Here is a 14,933-nt window from a genome sequence, read left to right on the forward strand (position 1 = left end):
GAGAAACTGGTCGCGTATGTGGATTTATATTTTAGCCCTTTGCAGTTAGGGTAGTGGAGATTGAGGAATGTGCGTGCTGATCTTTTTGCGTTTCTAGTAGGTAAGTCTATAAGGTCTGACATATAGGTCGGGGCTTCCCTGTGAACGATTTTGTGGACAAGGGTGCAAACTTTGAATGTAATTCGTTCTTTTAGTGGGAGCCGGTGTAGTTTTTCTCTTAGGGGTTTGGCGCTTTCGTATTTTGCTTTCCCAAATATGAGTCTGGCTGCTGTGTTTTGGGCTGTTTGAAGCTTCTTAATGATTTGTTCTTTGCATCCAGCATAAATGGCATTGCAGTAGTCTAGATGGCTTAGCACCATTGATTGTACTAGGCTGCGGAATATTTCCCTTGGGAAGAAAGGTTTGATCCTTTTAAGTTTCCACATTGAGTAGAACATTTTCTTTGCTGTATTATAAATATATAATTGTGACACTGAGGGGTAGATAGCAATTCCTGATTGAGTCTCACTTTATAATAATTCAGTGGGAGTGGGTGTGGTGGGACCCGTTCATTCAGGATTAGTCTGGCATCTAGCACCACTGCTTCAAGATTGGCGGGAACTACCATATGTGTATGCAAAGGTAATACATACACTAATATTTATTCCAGTCAATATTCAGTGGAGGCTAACTGGGTAGGAGGGGCTCCTAGCCGATTAACTGACATTGACCAGTTCCACTGCAGATATTCAGCAGCACTTAACTGGAAAGTGCCATTGAATATCTACACAGATGCCACTGTACTCACTGGTTAGTGCCAGGGCTGTCTGGGGCAGAGAAAAGGCAGAGCCAGGAGTTATCTGGGCACCGCTGATATTTAGTGCTGGTACCCAGATAATTAATAAAGCATGTTGGACTGCATAAATGAAAGTCCTAAGCATTCTGGATAGCTATTTGGGTACTGGCTCTGAATATGTACTAACTTCTGGTGAATGTAGATGACCCAGATATTCATTACTGCTAGCTAGATATTCTCATTTTGTTAGTGCTCTCTAGACTTCATATGGAGTGTGGCTCTCTAGACTTCACATGTGTTCAGTGAGTCTGCTGGTCACGTCAGGCAGTAGGACATACCTCAAAAGCCCTATGTTGCACCTTAATACCCTTTCCATGCCCTTAGATCCTCATCCTTCAGGCCAAAGTGATCTTGTTTTGGCTATGGCCAATGTTCCAGCAAGTTGCTAAGGGCAAAGTGTGCCCACCCTATTGTGGTGTCTTTAGGCAACACAATAGTTTCATCTGGGCCTTTAATAGCACTGCATCATAGTCCATACTACATTGATGAAGTCTACCAGTTACTCGCTGCATTCCCCTCCCCTATTCTACAGATTTATTATTTGGATTTTGCTCACACCTTTTTCAGTAGTAGCTCAAGGTGAGTTACATTCAGGTACACTGGGTAGTTCCCTGTCCTTGGAGGGCTCATAATCTAAGTTTTTACCTGAGGCAATGAAGGGTTAAGTGACTTGCCCAAGATCACGAGGAGCAGTGGTGGGATTTGAACCGGTCACCTCTGTCAAGATGGGTGCTCTAACCACTAGGCCACTAAGTGTAGCCCCTACTAGGCTCTTACCGCTCTAGACAGAATGCACTTCAATTATACCAGTGGACTAGGCATGCTTAGGCCAAGGATATGATCACGTAATTCCTTCTTAGGCCCCAGGTGGGGAAGAGCCTGTGGTTATGACCAGCAAACAGCAGGACCAACATGAGGGTGTCTTTCTGAACAAAATTTGTTTCCTTGCTCTTGGTGTCATCTTGCTGATGCATCCTTGTCTGCATGCCAGCATGCAAGTTGCACAAAATGTATGATACTGATATTCAAAACAATTTAAGCAGGCAGAAGCCTCTCCTGCCCACTTAAGTAGCTTCCCGACTCCTAACCAGGGATATTCAGCAGCATTTAATCAGACAGTGCCGCTGAATATCCCCTGATACCACACAAACAAAAAGTGGGCAAGTCTGGGTCGGCGCTGGGGCTGGCACTGGGGAGGAGCCCCAGGTTATGTGGGTGCTGGCAATAATCAGTGCTGACACCCACAAAGCTAAGCGGCTTCATTTAGGACAGCTCTAGAACTGTCCTTCCTAAATAAGGCCGCTTAGTTATGCGGGTGTCGGCTCTGAATATCGGGACACCACCTACATAATTTTTTGTTCAGTGTAAAAGAAAAAAAAAGCCCCAGAAAGGTGGGGTAGACAGAGGGAAGGAACCATCACTGACTCAGGCAGCCTGTTATTACTGCAGGAATCACTAAGGGAAGCAGATCTGATGGACTGAGGAGAGGGGAGAGAGAAGGGAGAAGAGAAAGCAGTGCTGGACACGGGGGGGGGGGGGGGGGGGGGGGGGGGGGGGGGGTTAAGGAAAGAAGAGAGAGCAGTGCTGATTCCATGGTAGGGGGAGGGAAGTGAGTCAGTCATGCCGCAAATTTTTAAAAAACCCCTGCTGCTATGTGCTGGCCCTGTGACACACCTCCTGGTCTACAGTATACTAGATGATAAAATGCCAGCTACTTAGGATTTCTGCTTTAATATAGAACACTTAACTTTATTCACAGATGGTATTTCATAAACAACAGTAATGATACAAAGAGACAGCCAAGTAAAGAGCCTTTTATATAAATATCTCAGACTTATGTTAAGTAGGCAGTCATTTGGGAAGGCTTGCAGGCAGCAAAGGTACAAAGATCTCAAACAAATTGAAACACATTTGTTTGTAATGAAAACAAACTCTTTTTAGCATGCTGTTCAGAAACTAAATGCTGGAGAGAAGGTTTCAGCTAATCCATGTAACTAAAACTGTTTAATCTTCCGTCTGAATCAGCCGCTAATAAAGGCCAAAACAAATTCATCTTGCAACAGAAGGACTGGGTATTTGCTTCGTGATTCTGTGGGTCTTAACCCAGTTCTCGGGACACACCTATCTGCACTGTATGCAAATTAATTCTTGCATATTCATTGTGGATATCCTGAAAACATGACTGGCTGGGTGTGTTCCGAGGACTGGGTTGTGAACCCCTGTTATAGACTGACTTATGCCATGTCAATTCAAAAACAGTTCCAGCAGCTCTATAGAATGAGAGTAACTATCAGGCTTATTTTCGAAAGAGAAGGGCGCCCATCTTTTGACACAAATCGGGAGATGGGCGTCCTTCTCCCAGGGTCGCCCAAATCAGCATAATTGAAAGTTGATTTTGGGCGTCCTCAACTGCTTTCCGTCTTGGGGACAACCAAAGTTCACTGGGGCGTGCCTAACACATGGGCGTCCTTGGCGGATAATGGAAAAGAATGATGTCCCTGACGAGCACTTGGCCGACTTTACTTGGTCCATTTTTTCTTGCGACCAAGCCTCAAAAAGGTGCCCTAACTGACCAGATGCCGACTGAAGGGAATCGGGGATGACCTCCCCTTACTCCCTCAGTGGTCACTAACCTCCTCCCACCCTAAAAAAAAAACTTTAAAAATGTTTTTTGCCAGCTCTATGCCAGCCTCAAATGTCATACTCAGCTCCCTGTCAGCAGTATGCACGTCCCTGGAGCAGTTTTAGTGGGTGCAGTGTACTTCAGGCAGGTGGACCCAGGCCCCTCCAAAACCCACCACAAACCAACTGTACCCACATGTAGGTGCCCCCCTTCACCCCTTAGGGCTATGGTAGTGTTGTACAGTTGTGGGGAGTGGGTTTTTTGGGGTTTTGGGGGGCTCAACACCCAAGGTAAGGGAGCTATGCACCTGGGAGCAATTTGTGAAGTCCACTGCAGTGCCCCCTAGGGTGCCCGGATGGTGTCCTGGCATGTGAGGGGGACCAGTGCACTACGAATGCTGGCTCCTCCCACGACCAAAGGGCTTGGATTTGGTCATTTCTGAGATGGGCGTCCTCGGTTTCCATTATCACCGAAAACCGGGGACAACCATCTCTAAGGTCGACCTAAATGTTGAGATTTGGGCGTCCCCGACCGTATTATCGAAACGAAAGATGGACGCCCATCTTGTTACGATAATACGGGTTTCCCTGCCCCTTCACCGGGATGTCCTGCGAGGACGTCCCCAGGACAACTTGGGCACCCCGTTTGATTATGCCCCTCCACGTCTCTCAGAAAGGGTCATTAAATTAGTCTATGAATGCAAATGATTAACAGTTGTGTGCCACTCCTTTCCCAGCTCTAGCTCTGTTGATTAGTCAAGAAATTCACTTGCATTCATAATCAATAATAATTCAGATTCATGCAAATGGGATCACAATGGGGGCAATTCTATAAAGTGCCCCAAAAGTTGGACACCAAGGGGTCGACATTCAGCTGGTGGCAGTGTTTTGCTGATTAGCATTGGGCTTGTGTTCAGAAATTCAATGCCGGGCCATGTCCAGGCTTTAGCATTGAATTTCTGAGTTTCTGGAGCTGGCTGTGGTTGTCTGGCCACAAGTGCTAAATATCAGCACTTAACTGGCCAAGTGCTGACTCAGCTCCTGGAATGCCCCCCTCCCCCCCAAATAGCTTGTTTTGCTTTAAGCACTAACAGGTTATATTCAATGGTACAAACTAATTTAGTTCCGCTGAAAATTACCAGTTAACCCCGAACAGGCGCTTTAACTAGCCAGGAGCCGTTTCTGGCTGGTTACATTGTTTTGATTATCAACCCCCCCAAAATGCTGGTCACTAAGGGTTAGATTCAGTAAATGGCACCCAAAGTTAGGTGCCAGGATGATCGGTGCTAAGCTGGTATTCTGTAAAGGGTGCTCTGCTTAGACCTCTGGATTCTATATATGGCACATAAAGGTGCGCAGGTAGATTAGTGCGTGTGCCTAATCTACACGCCACTTAGTGTTGTTAATTTGCCAACAAAGACCAATTAGCAACATAGGCCTTATTAGGAATTTACATGTGCGCTTTGCTAGGCGTATTCAGCAAAGCGGACTGCGTAAATTTCAACGTGCACAGTCAAAATTCCCACGCTTGCAGCCAAAATGGGAGTGTGGTCATGGGTGGACTGTGGACAGGCCGGGTCTATCAATCACATCTATGCAAGCTGTTACAGAATTTGTACTAGTGCACGTAGATGTAGACGCGGGCATTACACCAGCTTTTCGCTGGCGAACGTGGACGCACCTAGATTTAGGAGTGTCCATCCAGCCCAAGCACATTCTATATATTGTACCTGAATTTAGGCACATCTAATAGAATACACCTAAGCATCTCTATCAGACGCACCTAGATTTTAGGCGCCATACATAGAATCTAGTCCTTTATAGAATAGTTTAGCATGCATTTTGCACCTAACTTTGGGAAGGAGAACGTACAATATTCTATTCTATTCTGAGACTTTTATTCCACTTTTAACTTGCGATTCAAAGTGGATCAAGAGCAAAGAGATATCCCAACTGGATAGAATTACATTAAAATCAAAAATCTAATCTTAATAAAAGATTTTGTAGCCCAAAGAAGGAAAGTGGTAATGATTGTGTGCCTGATCAATCCTACTGTCCATAGAAAATGTGGGATACAAATGCAATAAATAAATAAATAAATAAATAAATACAATAACAGTGATTTTTTCTGTTGACAAACAGGATTGAGTCAGGCACATAAGTAAGTGACTTCCAAGCTAAGGGCTGCTCAATTTCTCAGTTTTTGTCCATTGTCCAACAGTAACCTGCTCATCAAAAAGATGTTAGGGGTCCTTTTACTAAGGTGCGCCGAAAAATGTCCTGCACTGTTGTGGGCGTGTGTATTATATGTGTGCAGGTCCATTTTTCATTGTGCCTGCAAAAAAGGCCTTTTTTGGCCAAAAATGGATGTGCGGCAAAATAAAAATTGGCGTGCATTCATTTTGGGCCTGAGACCTTACCGCCACCCATTGACTTAGTGATAAGGTCTCACGCGTTAACTGAGCAGTAATCATCAGCGCGCGTACACTGCTGATTACCTCCCAGTTAGCGCCACGTGGTAGAAAATAAAAACTATTTTCGGACACGTGTATTGGATGCACGTAAAAAATGGAATTACTGCCCGGGGCTTACGGTAGCCAGGCAGTAGTTCCAAATCGACGTACGTTGGACATGCATAAGCGCCTATATGCCTTAGTAAAAGGGCCCCTGTGAGTTGCAATATTATACACACAGATTGGCCAGCACTACTCTACCAAATACATTGTCTCTTATTGTTGAATGGTCCTAGAAATAATGTGATGTAAATGTCAGGGGCGTAGCCAGACTTCGGCGGGAGGGGAGTCCAGAGCCCAAGGTGAGGGGGCACATTTTAGCCCCCCCCCCCCCCGGTGCCGCTGACGACCCCCGCCATTACCGACTTTGCCCCCCCGGCGCCGACCCTCTTGACCCCCCTCCCGCCACCAACCTGCCGTCGCCTACCTTTGCTGGCGGGGGACCCCAACCCCCGCCAGCTGAGGTCCTCTTCTTCTCGCAAAAGACTTCCTTCTGTTTCTGACGTCCTGCAAAAGGCAGGTGACGGCGGGTTGGCGGCGGGAGGGGGGTTGGCAGCAGGAGGGGGGTCAGGCGGGTTGTCGTCAGGGGGGTCCAGGGCCAAATCTATGGGGGGCCCAGGCCCCCCCAGGCCCCACATAGCTGCGCCACTGGTAAATGTATGAAGTGAGTAACAGCTGCTTTGTATATAGTATCCAGTGAATCAGACTCCAGAAGAACTATAATAGGTGCAATGGCTCTTGTTTGATGTGATTTCATTTTAGAGTGAGAGGGGCATCAGCTTGATCATAACAGAATTTGATGTATGGAACCAGTCAATTAGCTAAGCTCTTTTGGCAACTAGAATGCCAAATGTATTGGAGTGAAAAGAGAAAAAACAACTGCATAGATTTTCTGACAGATTCAGTTCTTTTGAGGTACATAAATGAGAGCCTATTTATATGTGGAGGGTTTTCTTGTGTGAATTCTTATGAGGTTTTAGGCAGAAAGTAGGAAATAGTATTTCCTTGTTAACATGGAAAAGCATCACATTTCAGGTAAAAACTTGGTTTGAGTTTGGAGAACTACCCTGTGGGGCATTCAGGAAATTTTAGAAGACAGTTATGGTTACATTTCCCTACCCTCAGGGAATGGTAAGACAAAATTGTGCTGAAAAAGCCACAATGTGTCATAGAGTCTCAACAGGACACCACATCAAAAAGCAAACAGAAGGGTGTCATGGAGTCTCAACAGGATGCCACATCAAAAAGCTTTTTGATGTGGCATCCTGTTGAGACTCCATGACATATTGTGGCTTTTTTAGCACCATTTTGTCTTACCATTCCCTGAGAGCAGCGTCCATCTACATTTTTTATATGGTACTCATTCCAGGTTATTTCACTGTAATGATTTCCAACATCCATCAGTGTCTCTACGACCCCTGAGGCAGGTGGGTTTGCCCTGCCGAAACACAGTCCTGTGTCGGGTCTATACTGGTGCAAATAAAGGTTTTCTCCTGGACAATTACCTGTGTAGGATTTTTTTTGTATATACTCCCAGAGCTGTTACTTTTGTTGTCTCCTCTACTTTGTTTTATTGCCTTTGTGTTCCCATAGAGGTGGTTTCCTGTTCTCCTTGCTTACGTTTCCCTACACCATGACATGTTATGTTATGTTATGTTACGGTACCTATAACTCACTTTATTCCTTATAAAGGTTCAGAGCAGGATATAAAAGAAGAACTGATACATCAATCAGGACTATACAATATAAAATGCAATAATAAAATAAAAATAATCTTTATAACAAATACGTCTAAAACAAACAAAATTTCCACAACCTTCGAAAGCAAAAATTGAAACGATTTACCTCAGGAATTCATTTCTGTTCTTGCTAAACTTCACAGACTGATACATAAAAAGAATTTGCAAAAACCATTTTAGATTTAAGATTCTTAACAGATGGAAAACCTAAGATTAAATAACTGTACTTACGGCAGTTGGCACTGGAACTCAACAAACTAATTTAAGAGATTAAGCCCTTGGGACAATGACCTCCTAATAATTTATAAATGAAACAGCCCACCTTAAAAAAAATATGTGAGCCCTTACTGGCAACCAATGTAATTCAAAAAACAGGTGGGATACATGATCATACTTTGTTTTATCAAATTATATAAGTACATATGTATTGCCATACTGGGAAAGACCAAAAGTCCATCGAGCCCAGCATCCTGTTTCCAACAGTGGCCAATCCAGGTCACAAATACCCGGCAAGATCCCAAAAATGTACAAAACATTTTATACCGCTTATCCCAGAAATAGTGGATTTTCCCCAAGTCCATTTAATAGTGGTCTATGGACTTTTCCTTTAGGAAGCTGTTCAAACCTTTTTTAAACTCCGATAAGCTAACCGCCTTTACCACATTCTCTGGCAATGAGAATGTGCCTAGCTGCTGTACTTTGGATTAACTGAATCCTATTTAACAATTTTAAGGTAATGCCCAGATAAAGCGAATTACAGTATCAGTCTGCGACAAAACCAGCAGCTGATCAAGCACCTTAAAATGCTCAGGAAGAAAATAGGAATGCACCAGCAGTAATCACTTGAGCTTAAATAAAGTCATGTACCAAGGGCTAGATTTTATATATGGTGGCTAAAAAAAATCAGTGCCAAAAATATAACACTCAACGCTATTCTATAAACTGAGCTTAAAGTTAGGCACAGTTTATAAAATAGTGCTTAGGCCCGGGAATCGCACCTAACTTTAGGCACAACCATTTGCTCCAACTGAAATATGGTATAAATCCTTGCACCTAAATTAGGCATGTATCCCCCTTATTATATAACTATGCACGTAAATTCTAGGAACACCCCTGGTCTGCCCATGAACCTCCCATTTCTGTGCCCCCTTTTCAGACTTGCGTGTAAAATTTAGGCACAGATCTGGCACCAAAATTTGCATACATAACTGCTAATTAAATCCAATTAGTACTAATCATTGCTTGTTAGGATGCCAATTAGTGCTAATTGGCTCATTATTAAATTAAGTTTTGCACGCAAGTTGGATGTGCTTCCAAATTTGTGTGTGTAACACAAAGCCAGCAATGAGAACGCTGTCACCAAATGGACTTTTAGGGAACAGCAGTGAGAATTCAGGCAGATTTACCCTGCTGAATATCTCATTATGCTATATAAGGCTTATTGGTAAGTAGAACTCGATGATCACTTACTCTTCGAGCTGAGGTTACTGTTACTAGAAAATATTTGATATGAGTTACTTAAGCAAGGCAGATTTCACTGGTTGAGATGGCAGCCCAGTAAAGGATGTAAGGACAACGATAAAGGACCTTAGCACCAGAGATTTCAGAAACCGTGGTTTGACATGAAGAAGCTCATCCATGAATTGAGAAATGAATGGATATTGGAAAGCCTGTAGCCTATCAATGCAAGCCAGGATAGGCCAAGAGGGCACTGAGATTCATCCTGTCGGAATGGAGGAGTAGCCTAGTGGTTAGTGTAGTGGCCTGACAACCAGGGGAACTGGGTTCAATTCCCAATTTAGCTCCTTGCGACTCTGGGCTAGACACTTAACCCTCTCATTGCCCCTGGTACAAAAAATAAGTACTTGTATATAAAATGTAGACCACCTTAAGGCAGTATATCAAATCCCACCCCCTTGAAAGAAGCTTCCAGACAATAGAAGTGCATTTAGAAAAACATCAAGAGGTCAGTGAATGGAAGTTTCAGCATTAATAAAGTACATAAGTATTGCCACACTGGGACAGACCAAAGGTCCATCAAGCCCAGCATCCTGTTTCCAACAGTGGCCAATCCAGGTCACAAAAAAGCTCAATACATTTTATGATGCTTATCCCAGAAATAAGCAGTGGATCAGATAGAAAACCTTTTCTTTTTGAGAGCACAGAATGTTTTAGATATGCAGATTATAAATAAAGTGTTGCTATTATTATTACATCTGGTAAATGGAATTTTTCTGAAGGAATTAATATATCTTGAATATGTACTGAAAGTTCTAGTGGCCTCTAGCACCCGCATTTACCTTTGACCATCTGCTCATCAGTTTGCAATCTGGATAAGTTATCCACATAAACCAGGTAAGTTATTGGTCAACATTCAGATGTGGCAGTCACCATGGGCTGTTTCATACCTGGATATTCAGCACTAGGTTGTACCCAGATATTGGTGCTAAATATCGTGGGTATAATATGAATGCCAGCATTTATCTAGATAACAGTGACATTCAGTCAGCTACCCAGATAACTAACCAGCAAATTTACCTACTTAGTGAACTTAAAATCTCTGTCAACCGGATACTAGAGACTGACATAGTTTGGTCCCATCCCCATGGGTTCTGTCTCCATCCTCACCCCATCCCTACAGGTTCTGTCTACATACTCGTCCCATCCCCGCAGGCCCTGTCTCCGTCCCTGCCCCATCCCCGCAGGATCTGTCCCCGTGGGCTCTGTCTTCATCTACAGAAGCCTCAAACACTTATGATTTTATATTTAAATCTTTTTATTAAAATATAAAATGGAACAATATGCTATGCATTTGTTGTTCATAAATCACAAAGAGAAAACAATAATAACAATGAGCAACTATAATAACCCCACCACCACCACCACCCTCTACCCTTCCAACCCCTAACAATAGCTGACTTCTGTTAAAATATCCGGGGTAAAAAAAATACAACCCATTCTGTATGCCCTAACGGGGAAGAAATATGCCCTATGAAGCACTATTATAATTTTTTAATCTGTGGATGAATAAGTCATCAACAATCTCAGGATTCAGTCTAGCTCTCCTGTCTTCCACAATCCTTCCTGCAATAGAAGCTGTCATCTTAAAAGATGTGCAGGAATGTACAAGAATCTCCCATGCAAATTTTGCTAGTTGTGGCCAGCATGTTTGCTTGTTTTTCCAAAAAATCAAAATATCATAGTCTGCATCACTCAAACATAAATAACATTCCAATTCATTAACAGGCTTCAAAGGAGAAAATGACACGGGGACAAAGTTTGTCCCCATCCTCACGGGCTTTGTCCCCATCCCTGCCCCATCCCCATGGGATCTGCCCTGTCCCCATCCCGTCCACTCAGGCTCTGTCCCTGCCCCGTCCCCATGGGCTCTGTCCTTATCCCCGTCTATGTGGTTACCGCGGGTCCCCGTCCATGGCCTCACATTATTTAGCCAATATTTCAAAACTCTCAAGACTCATAGCACAAGAGAAGGTTCAAGAGTACACAAACATGAACAACAAAAGAAAAGCACAAATGGGCCTCCAAGAATGGAACAATAGGAGTGGAGGAGTGGCCTACTGGTTAGGGTGGTGGACTTTGGTCCTGAGGAACTGAGTTCGATTCCCCACTTCAGGCACAGGCAGCTTCTTGTGACTCTGGGCAAGTCACTTAACCCTCCATTGCCCCATGTAAGCTGCATTGAGCCTGCCATGAGTGGGAAAGCGGCGGGTACAAATGTAACAAAAACAATCAAGAATCCTTTAATAAGGAGACCCAAAGGTGAAACAATCAAGAGTCCTTTAATAAAGAGACCCTTAACTGTTCAGTCTCTTTAATAAGAAAAACCCTCTGAAGACAAAATATCAACATCAAAGAATTCTTACAAATTTTTTTTTTTATCTGGACTTCAGCAGTACCATTCAGAGTTCAATCTTCTCATCACCCCAAGTTTTATTCATCCACCTCGTCATCGGTTCTTGATCCAGGAAAGAGCTGGAGTCTGGAGGGAAGTTTGGCATTTGATGGAGGAGTTTTTTTTTTTTTGAGAAAGCCACTAGGCGAAACATGGTACACGTTGGACAAATCTTCCCCTGGCTGATCTGGACATCTTTTATTAAAATGAGTGCATGCCTTTGAAGCAGATGATTATAGTTAGAAATTATATTACAAATATTAAGGGCACCTTTTACCAAGCTGTAGCAAAAGGGGGTCTGCACTGGTGTCGACATGAGTTTTTGATGCACGCCAAGGCCCCCTTTTACTGCAGTGGGTAAATGGTAGGTCTTTCTTTTCTTAAAGAAATGGCTGGGCGGCAAGTGAAGCAATTGCTGTGCAGCCATTTGGGGTAGGAGCCCTTACCACTACCCAGTGAGGTGGCGGTAAGGGCTCCTGTGCTAACCCAGCAGTAACCGGGCAGCACGTAGCACTGCCCAATTATCATCGGTTACACACCGGTGCTACAAAAATAAATATATTTTTGTAGCGTTGAATATGACTGCACATTGCAGGTGAGAAGTACCGCTGGGATGCTGTGGTAGCCCGGTGGTACTTCCATTTTAGCGAGCGGTAAGACCACATTGGGCTTAACACTGTTTTGTAAAAGGGGCCCTAAAATAGGTGACTATGACCAGTGACGAAGTGAGTGCATAAAGCTTGGGGCGATAAGAAGATTGAGCTCTGAGTGGTACTCCTGAGTTCCAGATACAATATATAAGAAGTTTCTGATGTTGATACTTTGTCTTGAGAGTTTTGAAATATTGGTATAATAACATCTTGGGACCGAACAGGACAGCTATTTATAGTTGAAATTGACTCACATTATTTAGAGCATAGATGCTATTAGCACACAGAATTAATAATTTTATGGATTAGTATGCATAGAGACTATTCTTTAACATGTTATGGGGGTCTTTTATGAAGTGGTGGTATGCTAATCCTGAACTACTGCCTTCCCAATATGGCTGCTGGCGGTAGTTCCGGCTGGAGCATGTGTCATTTCTGGAGATTTTTTTTTTTTTTAATATTTTTATTGTGTCATGAACATAACAAGTCAATACGAAACCCATCTGGGACAACCCCCAGGTATACAACACATCATCAGTTATACAGTCATTGCGCCACTCTCTAGCGCAGTGCTAACACGGCAGTAATTGGGCATCGCTGGGTTACCGCGGGAGCCGTTACTGCCACCTCAATGGGTGGTGGTAAGTGCTGCCTGCTGTATGATCATTTTTTGGGGGTGGGGGGCTTTTTACCTGCTGCGGTAAAAAGGGCACTGGCACGCAGGAAAATGGCCCTTGCATTTTAAATTTGTTAACAAACACGTGCTAAAAAAGTTTGAGTTTAAATTTTAGTTCATTTGGCCCATGTCTTCTGAAAGATATGAGCAAATGGTACTGTTGGCATTTTAATTTTGATGCAGTGGCATCAAATTTAACTCCACCCTATTTTGAAGACTGAAAATCTCTTACTACGCCATTATGATTAGAATTTAGCGAATAGTTAAATGTTTTACGCTTGCAAACATTTTTGTCCCATTGAGATTATTTTTCACATCTCCTGTCTTCTGCATATTTACCCTTGAAAGTAATATATCTTTTATGGCTAACTTGTGTTGCACGGGGATCTTTCTTCATGTTTTGACAACAGTAGATCTTAGTTCACTTGAAGCAGTAGCCAAAGGAATACAGACATGATGTTATGCGTTCAAGAAATCCATAACATTGAAGACAAAGCTACTTTAAGAAACCTTAGTTTGCTTTAAAGGGATTGAGTTGTCATGTAATACACATTGGAAGAGAAAAGTACACAATTGTATGGGCTTCTTCAGTATTTGGCAGTTTAACTAACCAGACTAATGTACCATAATTAGCAATGGATAAACAGCCAGTAACCTTATTTGAACGTTGGCTAGGATAATTTTGGACTACCTTGTATCTTAGTCTGATTCATTGAATGTGCTACAAGTTGACGTCAATAGTATCTCTAGACAAATATTTATTACCAACCACAGGGAAAATTCACAATATTAGTCACATATAAACTATCACCACTATTTGACTAATATAATTTTCTCAATATCTAAACATATTACCATCACATCATTGTGTGCATTTGATTATACAATCTTTATTATGAAAATTGCACATATCTACTATAATAAAACTCACCCTCAACATTCTGAAGACAACGTTCTGAAGTCACTGAGTCACTCACTGAAGGGTTCATGGATTCATGGTGGTGAAGCCAGAACACTGACCATGTCTCTCTGCTCCGCTCTCGCATGATGGACCAATCAGAAAAAACACCCTCAACATTCTGAAACACAAAGGACCATCACAACACCATTCCCAGGCAACACTAGGCAACGTAAGACGGACCAATCAGAGGAAACTACGTGACAATAAGGGAGGAGCATTCCCCAGCAGAATGGCTCATTATCTGTGCAGCACGGAGAGCACAGAACCACCGCTGGAACGAGAGAAGAATATTCCTGCTGTGGGTATGTGCAAAAATAGACCAGGGGGGGGGGGGGGAATGATTAAATGCCTAATGCCAGTACTGAAGAGTGCCAGAGGGCCTATAGCACAGACTATATTTGGGATCGCTTGACATGGAGTCAGAGGAGCCGGAAAACAACGTGCCCGTCACCATCTGGGACGTGGGCGAACAGGAAAAGCTGCGGCCCAGCTGGAAGGATTACCCGCGACCCAGCCAGCAGCAAACAGCGACCAAGGAAGGAGGAGGAGTACTCCTTCCCTGCCTAGGAATTGCTGGAGACTGGCTGCCAAACTAACGAAACAACCGCACACCGACGCACCACCTCCATCATTAGAAAGGCATCCACTCTTTCTTCAACAGAAATGCAAACTAATAATACAAAACAAACAAAGAATACATGGTTTCTCAGGCGGCTGCAGGTAACTCCCCACCCCCTTCCTCTTCCCCTTTTGCCGAAGCGGCCAAGGACGTGCCCAACCATCCCCAGCCTCAGGCAAGCTGTCTCCCACCTCGGGGATTCCCCGAGCACCCGGAAAAAGACTGCACTGATTCCTGCAGCGCATAAATTTTCCAGCATTCCCCTGCAGCCAGCCTGAAATAGACCAAACATACCGGATCACCCCCCGACGGCCCGAGACCGTGCTCTTCTCCCTTCCGCCAACTTAAAACAACCATCCCCGTCCTCAGGCAAGCCGTCACCCACCTCCAGGATGCCCAGAACCC

The sequence above is a fragment of the Microcaecilia unicolor genome, chromosome 4 (assembly GCF_901765095.1).
Source record: "Microcaecilia unicolor chromosome 4, aMicUni1.1, whole genome shotgun sequence".
In the NCBI taxonomy this organism is placed as follows: domain Eukaryota; kingdom Metazoa; phylum Chordata; class Amphibia; order Gymnophiona; family Siphonopidae; genus Microcaecilia; species Microcaecilia unicolor.